The following is a 10,664-nucleotide window of genomic DNA, read 5'->3' on the forward strand; positions in this document are numbered from 1 at the left end:
TAAATCACTACAACAAAATGTATTTTTAGTGACGAATTTTGGTGAGGAAAAGTTTTTCGTCACTGAAAACTTACATTTAGTGACGAAATTTTAATTTCGTCACTAAAAATAATAACCTTTAGCGACGAAATTTGAAGTTCGTCGCTAAAAATGAAAAAAATATGACCTTTAGCGACGAAATTGAACTTTCGTCGCTATTTGTTAATTTGAAACAAAGGCGCCAAAAGGAAAAAGTATGGCGCGAATTTAATAAGTCTATAGAGACGAAATTTTTCGTCACTGAAACTCTAAGTTATTTGCGACGAAATAATTTCGTCGCTGTAGGTTTTGTTGGGAGATTATCAGCGACGAAACAATTTTCGTCGCTAAAAGAACCCAACAGCGACGAAACAAAGTCATCGCTAAAAAATAGTTCCGATTATCCTTAAGGCATTTTAGCAACAGAACTCTAATTCGTCGCTGAAAGTGGTCTATAGCGACGAAATTCTGATTAGTCGCTGAAAGTGGTTTATAGCGACGAAAATAATTTCGTCACTAAAAGTGTTACTATAAAAGAAACCAAACCCTCATTTTAGTCATTTTTCAGCTTCTCTTTAACTTTGCTGTAAGTTCTCTCTCTCTAGGCGCCGTTGTAGTCCACGCCGTCGCACTCCACCGCCGCCAATCCTTGCCACGCTGCCGATCCTTGCTCCGCCGTTGTTCTCCACCTCGTCACACTGCCGTTAGGACTCACCGTTAACCTCACACCGATACCCACACTGATACCCTTCGCCTTCCTTCACACTGGCGACCCTTCGCCTTCCTTCACACCGGCGACCCTTCGCTGTTCCTGCTTCAACGTTAGCACCACCGACCTCGACGACAGCGATGCCGCCGACGAGTCTCACAATCTCCCTCTCATCAAGGTAACTAAACTCTCTTTGTATCTATTTATATATATATATATATATATATATATATATATATATATATATATATATATGTTTTTTTTTCTTTTTTTTTTCACTTAGATTAGATCCATGCACTCATATATTCCATTTGTTCGATCGTGTTTGGTGTTTTCCGATTTCGTATTCATAGAACAAAAGATATTTAATTTTCTGTGAAAGATGTGTTTTATGTAAAGGTATTTTTGAGTATGCTATTTTGTGCCCATCTCCCTTTGATGATTGGAATGACAACGAAGTGCTCTTTTTTGCCAAAACCCTCAAATGGGTTTTTGTAAAGAAATACCAATGAGCCCAAGAATTGGCATAATTATTGCCATAGGCCTTTGGTCTGGGCTCATTCCTTCTCATTTGGTGGAGATTGTGGTAGTATCATGTGTTTGCAGGTCTAAGGCTCATGTTTTTTTCCATATTAGAAAGAAAACTATAAATGATTTGAGTACTAATTTCTAAATCTTTTTTGGTTCGAAATTTTGAACTTTGGAATTTCTCTTTGAACAAATGCAAATGAATTTGTTTTCATTGCATTTCATGATTTTTTTTTGTCATTTTGAAAAATTGTAAATTCTGATGCTACGAATTGTGTATGTATTTTGTATTGTTTACAGAATAAGTTTTTTATTAATTGTTTATTCAGCTTTCAAAATTTTATCAATTATTAGATTTTCCATCCATTCTTGTATTTTATAGAGTATGGGGAGATGTGATAGAGCTTAGAAGCAAGCCTTTTTGTTAGTTCTAACGTGATATAGAAGAAACTATGATAGATTGCCACATTTTCTTTCTTTTGTTGTTTTATTAAAGTGTGTTTTTATTCTAACTACATTAATTAAAATACACGTATATTCACATGATTCTGAGCTGTTGTTTACACATTTAATTTTGCTGTGATAATTTATGATTGAGTTAGTGAGTTTTGCAGATAGTGTTACCAGAAAGAAACCATGTCTCATCTCAAATTTGAACACCCAAGACATGGTTCCCTTGGATTTCTTCCTAGGAAAAGAGCTTCCCGTACAATTTAGATTTAAAGGGGTTTTTCATTTGTGTGTGGTGTTTGTTATTGTATCCAAAAATAGTTAGTGACATTTGCATTGTGGTTTTCTAATATATTATTTGGTATAAATATTGCACATAAACCTTGTAATTTTTAAGTTTCAAATTCTTTGTATTATTTTTCCTTGTCTACCAATCCTATTACTCTTCATGCAATATGTTTTTAATGATATCTATATTCTCTGGTTAAGCTATGCACTAGCTGATTTTATTATGTAAAATTGCCTGTGTGTGTAGGTAACAGGGCGATGTAGTCAAAGCTATACTCTGATGCAATTGAGTTGTATAATTGCGCCATTGCACTTTGTGAAAATAATGTTGTTCACTACTATAACAGGTGCACTACTATCGTGTACATTTTGTTAATCCTTTGTTTATTTTAGTTATGTGAATTCTAGTATTAATCTGGTGGGGTGGCTCTATATGTTGACTTCTCAAATAAAATGGCTTGGGGTGTGTGTGTGTGTGTTTGTCTTTGAGGATAAACTATGAAATTTTTATAAAGTGGATAAGACTGCCTACGACGACTCAAAAGTGGCTGCTTATAATAGCTTGTGGTAACCCTAGTATCCCAACCTTTCATCTTACATATAAAAATTAAATCCTAACCGTCCAACTTCATTAAAAGTCACACACTTGTAACATTAGCTTTTAAAATATTAAAGACAATAATAAATTAAACATAACATAGAAATAAAGACTAGCCTTTCATCTTTAATTTAATTGATTATGCATAGAAATAAAGACTCCTCCATATACGTGCACACCCTTTTTTTTATATAATTTTTAAAGCTTGAAATACAGAATAATATTTGACACTTTGTCATGCATATGCACTGGTTAGCTGCCACACCAATCAGTGTTATCCATAAATTTCAATTTTCTGCCTCATGATGTGGATACCTTACTATGGAAAGGTATCTCAGGTGGTGAGGGAAGGTTGGGGAAGGGACTAAACATAAAACTAACCTAAATGCTGAGTACACAATGTTACTCAGATTATATACGAGGCTAGAATGGTGGTGATAACTTGCTAAAGTCTTAAGTGAACCATGAGAGAAATAAACATCTAAATGCAAATTAGAATTAATGATTATTGTGTGCAAATATATAAACTCTTATCCAATATCTGAAAGTAAATGGAAATTATGATTTTAGAGTTCTTCATGACTCTGGAAATTTCCATTTTTGGATTGGAGGCATGTTATTAGAGTCATGTAGTGCTGATGCAGGTGAAAACAGAAGAGTAGCTATGCTATGAGTTAAGAGAAAATGCGGGTTTTAGAATAGCTTATAGGTGGACAGTGGACAGGGCTGGCATATTTAAAGCTCCTAATCTAAAATAAATAATACATATAAATTGTAGTCATTCTACCTTGAGAAGGGATGGGTTCACGCATATTGATGATTGCCAACAGAATATTATTATTATTATTATTATTATTATTATTACTTTGTATAATAATAAAAATTATTATTATTATTATTATATAACTCTGTAAGTGCTTTCCCATGTTCAAGACAAAAGAAAGTGGTCCTTACAGTTCTGAAACCCACTTGAGCAACAATTGGTTTCAGCTACTAGGGAAACACAAATTGACACCTGGAAATAATCAAATTGGTAGGAGCTACAAGAGATTGACCAAAAGGTCATGTAATCATGTGTGCCTACTAGAAGATGAAAAACGTCTGACATAAACTCCAAAGCTAGAAGATGACTAAAAAAAGAAGCAGACTAATCAACATAGTATGTATGTCTTATCAAATAATAATAATAATAATTTTTAATTTTTCTTTTGCAGGCTAAATACACATTGTTTGCAATAATTTTAAATTTTTTCTGAAAGTTGTAAGCTTAGCTTGAGCAAAGTAAGTAAATTTTAGTTAAAAACTTGTAAAACTCTATACTTGTGATATTGAAAATTGGATTTGTGGTGGTATGTTGTGTTGGAGCAAGCGGGTGGCTTGCATGGTGTTATAAGGTGGTTTAAATACATATTGGGAGTGATTTTCAATTCTTGCAAATGTGAATGAGTATTGTTGATTAGATGTGATGAATAATATTTTATTTGATTTAAATACTTGTAAAACTTTATACTTGTAATGTTAGAAATAAATTTTGTGGTGGGTTGTTGTGTTGGAGCAAGCGGGTGGCTTGCATGGTGTTATAAGGTGGTTTAAACTAATATTGGGAGTATTTTTCATTCTTTTAAATTGTGATTGGGTATTGTTGATTTACATGTGATGAAAATATTTTAAGTGTTTTCAATACTTGTAAGCATTATATATTGTATGTTGGTGATTGGTTTTGTGGTGGGTTGTTGTGTTGGAGTAAGCGGGTGGTTTACATGGTGTTATAAGGTGGTTTAAATTCATATTGAGAGTGTTTTTCATTTCTTGCAAATGTGAATGAGAATTGTTGATTAGATGTGATAAATAATATTTTATTTGATTTCAATACTTGTAAGCATTATAGTTGTGATGTTTGTAATTGGTTTTGTGATGGGTTGATGTGTTGGAGCAAGCGGGTGACTTGCATGGTGTTATAAGGTGGTTTAAATTCATATACTTTTTTTGAAGCATTATCTTAAACTAATTGTATTATATTACTTGAAAATCTATATTTGCTTTCTACAACTTATACATTAGGAGTTGTGATTTTAATTCATTGGTGTGATTACTTTTATTGCATTGTTAGACATGTTTCTTATAACATAGTTAATGTTTTTACTTTATGATTTTAATGTAGTATTGTTTTATATTTGTGCAGATTTCTTATTGGTGGCTTATAGGGGATTTACTTTTGGCATTACTTGAAGACATCTTGAGTTATTTAATCTTCCGTTAGTTTTAATTATATTATGCTACACTTTTTGTGTTGTTATAAAACATCTTGAGTTATTGTATATGTTACAAACAATTTTTGTATGGAAGGAGTTTGAATTGGATACTTGTTTTATTTTTTACTTGTTGAATGTATGGATCTTTTTTTTTTATAAATGTGTTGTTGAAATAAATGTGTTATTCAAATGTGAGATTTTAATAATGTAATGACAGGTTAATATCAAAGCCGTTAAAAAAAAATTGTTTTAGTAACGAAATATTTCGTTGCTAAATGTAGCAAAATTTTGTAAGAAATGGTTTTAGCGACGAAAATTTTCGTCGCTATATGTGCCTAAATTTTCTTAAAAATAGTTTTAGTGATAAACTTTTTCGTCACTATATATATCCGAAAATAGTTTTAGTGACGAAATTATTCGTCACTAAATATGATTTAATAAACTAAAGTGTTTTAGTGACGAAATATTTTCGTCACTGAATAGTGTTTTTAGCGAGGAAAACATTTAGCAACGAAAATGTTTCGTCGCTAAAAGTCTTCTTTTTTTAAAACAAATCGGACTTTTAGTGACGAAATTTTTCGTCGCCAAGACTTTTAGCGACGGGGTTTCAGCGACGAAATGAGTTTCGTCGCTAATTAGTAGATTTCGTCGCTAAAGGTCCTTAGCGAGGAAAAACAGGACTTTTAGTGACGAATTTTTTCGTCACTGAAAATACATTTTGTTGTAGTGAATTCTGCCACCAAATTTGCAAGAACCTGGCCTTTAATAGAAGTCTGAGGCATATATTTGATGTCAAAAGCTCCTAAAATTGTTCCCCACTAGGCAATTCTCCTTGTGTAATCAGCCTTCGGAAGTAACGATTAAAGAGGAAGTTGGGTTAAAACCACAACTGTGTGAACTTGGAAATAGTGAGGGAGTTTCCACGTGGCATTTACCACCACCAAGATAGCCTTTTCCATTGGCAGGTAACAAACCTCTACCTCATGCAATGACTTGCTCATGTAATAGGCTGGCCATTGTACTTCATTGTCCACCCTTATTAGCACTAAGCTAACTATATGAGAGGCTACAACAATATAGGCGAAAAGAACCTTTTCTTCTTCAGGCTTGGACATAATGGGTGGTCGAGAAAGATAACCCTTCAACTGCTGAAAGGCCAAAGCACACTTTTCAGTCCACTCAAATCCCTTCCACTTATGCAACAATTGGAAGAAAGGCTTGCATTTGTCAGCGAATCGAGAAATAAATCGGTTCAAGGCTACATTCATTCCTGTCAACTTCTGGACTTTCTTGGGATTCCGAGGAGATTATAGATTGTTGATTGCCTTAATCTGATCAGGATTAACCTCAATTCCACGATGAGTGACCATATAACCCAGATATTTTCCTGAATTGAATCCAAAAGAACACTTAGAAGCATTAAGGCATAGTTTGTGTTTTCTCAGTACTTCAAAAATACTTCCGAGGTCATTTACGTGCTCTGACTCTACCTTGCTCTTCACCACCATATCATCTATGTAAACATAGTCATCATCATCTGATAAATAGATCTTGCATTCTTTAGTCTAAAGGGCATCATTTTGTAGTGGTAATTCCTAGTGGGCGTAACAAAAATAGTCTTTTCCTGATCGTCCAGAGCCAATGGTATTTGATGGTACCCCTGAAAGGCATCTAAAAAGCTCATTTGAGGATGACCAACTATTGCATCCACCAATTGGTTTATCCGACGTATCGGGAATGGGCCTTTTGGGCAAGCTTTGTTTAGATCTGTGAAGTCTACACATACCTTCTATTTCCCATTCTTCTTCTTTACCACCAAGGTATTGGCCAACCACTCAGGATAAAACACTTCTTTTATTTCTCCATCCCACTTAAGTTTGATCACATCCTTCTTAACAGCATCTGAATGTTCTTGCCATAATAGCAGTGTAAAGGGAATATGCATCTACCACAATGAAGTCCACTTCCTCAACTTCTGACCCTGCCTGAATAGGTAATCTGATTTAGCCCTTTAGGATGACTATCTTCCCATCAAACCCCACTAAAGGAGAATCATAGCAGGCTAGGTCCTCAGGCCTCAGCTTGAGCCCCTCATATAGATCAAGGTACATAATCTCTACACCACTCTATTAATCTACCAAAACCCTCTTCACATCATACCCTCCAATCCTGAGGGTAAGCACCAGGGCATCATCATGTGGTTGTAGGGTTCCAACCTTATCCTCATTAGAAAAGCTTAAATCTGGTTGGACTTCCACTCTACCCCTCTTAGGATTAAAGGTCAGGTCTTCAGCAAATGGCCAAGCTATGGACATCACCTTAGATGGATAGGAACTAGTCCTACCTAGGGTAGCAAGAATAACATTGATCATCCCCAAAGGCGGTCTTGAAGAAGCATCCCTCTAATGTCCCGACCCTGCCTGGCTCCCCTGTCCACCAGGCTGATACAAGAATTACTTTAACTTCCCAATTTTGGCCAACTGCTCCAGATGATCCCGTAAAGTCCTACATTATTCTGTAGTGTGTCATTGGTCCTGGTGGTATTGACAATGAAGGTTATGGTTGTGCTTCGTGGGGTCCCCACCCATCTTATTTGGCCACTTAAAGTATGGCTCATTCTTTATTTTCTCCAAGATTTGGTGCATAGGCTCTCAAAACACAGTGCTAACTATTTGGGTGGTAATAGGTCCAATATGCCTAGTAAAATCTCTCCTAGGTCAATTGTTGTTGTACATCTTCGATCTGTAATCCCTTCGGTCTTGGGAAACCACTTTAGCTTTCCCCTTTCCTTGTTTTTGATCCTACTCGACCCGTTTATACTCAACAATTCGATCCATGAGCTGACGTACGCTCCTAGCAGGCTTCCTTGTCAAGGACTTCCTTAAATTATGCTTGGCAGGCAAGCTGACCTTAAAAGTCCTCATTGCCACATCATCAAAATTTCCGTCTATTTCATTAAATATCTTCCAATAACTGTCTAAATACGTCTTCAGGGTCTCTCCCTCTCACATGGTCATAGACAAAAGGGAATCCAAGGGACGAGGAACCTTACTACAAGTAACAAAACGAGCTCCAAAAGCTCTAGTAAGCTCCTGAAAGGAGTTTATTGAACCTTCCTTCAAACCATCAAACCATCTCATCGTCACTGGTCCCAGGCTGGATGGGAACACCTTGCACATCAAGGTTTCATTCTTTGAGTGAACAACCATTCTTTGATTGAAATGGCTAACATGCTCCACAAGATCTGTCCTTCCATTATACATGGTAAACGTTGATTGAATAAACCGCCGAGGAAGCTTTCCTCCTTCAATCCTTTGTGTAAACGGTGATTTAGAAATCTAACGCAAGGCCCTGCTCATAGCATCACTACCTAGGCCACTATGAGATGGACTTTTGCTACTCCGCCCATAATGGCGGTCCTCATCACGTGAAAAAGACTCACTGGAGGGAGTCCTTGATCTGGGCCTGTAGCTATCATCATTATCATCATCAGAAGAAGGCTCTGAGCTTGAAGGAGTCCCTTTTTGTTGCTTACACCGTAATTTCCTCTGTAAGTGGTCTATTTCTAATTGCATATTTCAAGTGTTTTCTCCATGGGACACATGACTCCCACTTCTAGACTGACTCTTACTTGTATGGGTGGTGTGTACATTAACCTCACAATCTCTCCTTCGTTCAAGATTAAGAAATTGATCTTGACGTTGGGATCCCACATTCTTCACGATTTGGCCCTGAACCTACCATGGCTAAATGATGAACTCAAGAATGTTCAATTCCTCACAGATGGCGCCAATTGTAAAGGCACGTTTCACTCCCACAGCCTAAAAGAGAGAGGTCAATGTCTTAAAAAGCCCAAAATAATGAATTTGTGGAAAGTGGGCTTGAAATTGAACTTTCAATGAGTTAGGTTGACAATAATCACAATAGGCTAATTGTTATTAAAAAGCATAAACAAATAGTTTGGGCAAGAAAAATCCTTCTTGGCAGACAGTTCTTGAGTGTACATTGATTTTCCCTTAGATTTTTTAATCCCCCCCATTGTAATGGGATTTTCCTTCTTTATATTCTCCTTCCTTACTTCATCTTAGCCCTCCACGTGTAGATCAGAATGCTGGATTTGATACTTGTCCCATCAGTACATTCCTGAAGTCTTTGTGGGTAGCTGTAAAGTTGAATGCTACTGTTCAAGTATCACCTCCACATTAATGCGGCCAGTTGGATAGATATAGAGCATTCAATGTGGTGGTAACAGCTTTCTTCTCATATATTTCCCAACTCTCTTTTGTTTTATCCCCACGTGATGTTTATCCTTGCCAGTATGATCGTTTGTTGCCTTGTTTTTTACAAAAGGTCAGACTTATGACCTCTACTCTGTTTAGCCAATGAGGTACTTCTTCTCGGACAACATTTCCAGTTCCTCATGACCAAACTCTTTCCACGGACCATTGTTCTGTAGACCTCCGTCATTATTACCTGTCCTCAGACTACTTGATGTCCTCGGATACGGCCTACGGCCCCATATCTATATTTGGGCATTTTATCCCTACAATTTTAATATCACTTTCATAAAAAATATAAAAATTGTAAAAATATTTTCTAAACCAATACTCTAAAGGCATTAATTAACTCTTCAAAAAAAAAAAAAGATTAAAAAAAAAAAAGAGAAGGAGAACATGGAGAGAGCATCTTATTTTGTATCCACTTTAATCCTCAATGCCTAAAAGCAACTTATTTGGTGTCATATTTTCCATAACTTTTATCATCATCTACCCTTAATTGTCCTCCATAGGTTTGCTTACATCACCAAAATATATTCCTCTAGTTGCATGCTGAAGTAAACAAGAGATTTATAATACATAATGACTATAATTGCCGTTTTCCAACTAATCAAAATAAATTCGCCTTACCTAAATTAGAAAAATGATAAAGATAACTTTAAGGACTTTTCTTTGGGATTAGAATACAAATTTTTTGTTTCACATAACTATGCATTAAGGTATTAAAAAAAGAAAAAGAAATTAAGCAATAAGCAGTATGGATCATGCTAGAATGGTCGTGCATCATTCGTCATAAACTTTTTACTCCATCAGTCCTCATTTGGAGAAATTATATAGTCCTTATAGTGGTAATGTCATTTGTCCACCATTCTATTAAAAGAGTTCCATTTGTTTAATATTGTTGAGTCAGTAATTAGTTTTTATTTAAAATTTTTTTTTGACTCAACAATTTTAAGCACGTGTGGATCTTTTAGTAGAATGGTAGACCACATCACTTGTTCACCACGAAAACTTTATAATTTCTTCCAAATTTATTTGTCTTATTTCAAAAATCCAACTTTTAAGAGAACATCATTTATTCTCTTGTCTGCAGTATAAAAATGTATAAATTTCCAAAACCACCCTTAAATAAATTTATCAAAAATGGTTTTGGAAATGAAGATATGAATGTATAAATCCACTCTTCTTGCATCTTATATATGTGGCCACATAATTTTATGAGAACTAAATTTATTTATCTGTATTTTCATTAAGAAAAATATTTGTGCGTGTATTATTTGCATTCAAATAATGATAAAGGATGTGGGTGGTTCATCACAATTATCATATGAATTTTTTTTACTTTTCCTAACCTTTCATAATCAACTTAATAATTGATGTTGATTCTATATTAAAAAAATTTGGGGTGACCTTGTACATGGGTCTAGAAGGGTACGGAAGTCTTATCTTCTTCATAATTCACCCACACAGATAGATATAATTTCATTTTTATATTTTGAGAAGGATATAATTATATATCTTAATAATAATCATTTTAAAGTGAT

At 35.1% G+C, this 10,664-nt stretch overlaps 1 long non-coding RNA gene across 1 annotated transcript; it reads left to right on the forward strand.

Moving 5' to 3' along the window:
* Positions 1-591: 591 nt before the first annotated feature.
* Positions 592-4,997, forward strand: LOC142624226 (uncharacterized). Its single transcript, XR_012842299.1, has 3 exons — positions 592-905; positions 2,241-2,340; positions 4,774-4,997. It is a non-coding gene; the product is annotated as an uncharacterized LOC142624226 (long non-coding RNA).
* Positions 4,998-10,664: the final 5,667 nt, after the last annotated feature.

The sequence above is a fragment of the Castanea sativa genome, chromosome 2, assembly GCF_040712315.1.
Source record: "Castanea sativa cultivar Marrone di Chiusa Pesio chromosome 2, ASM4071231v1".
Lineage (NCBI taxonomy): Eukaryota > Viridiplantae > Streptophyta > Magnoliopsida > Fagales > Fagaceae > Castanea > Castanea sativa.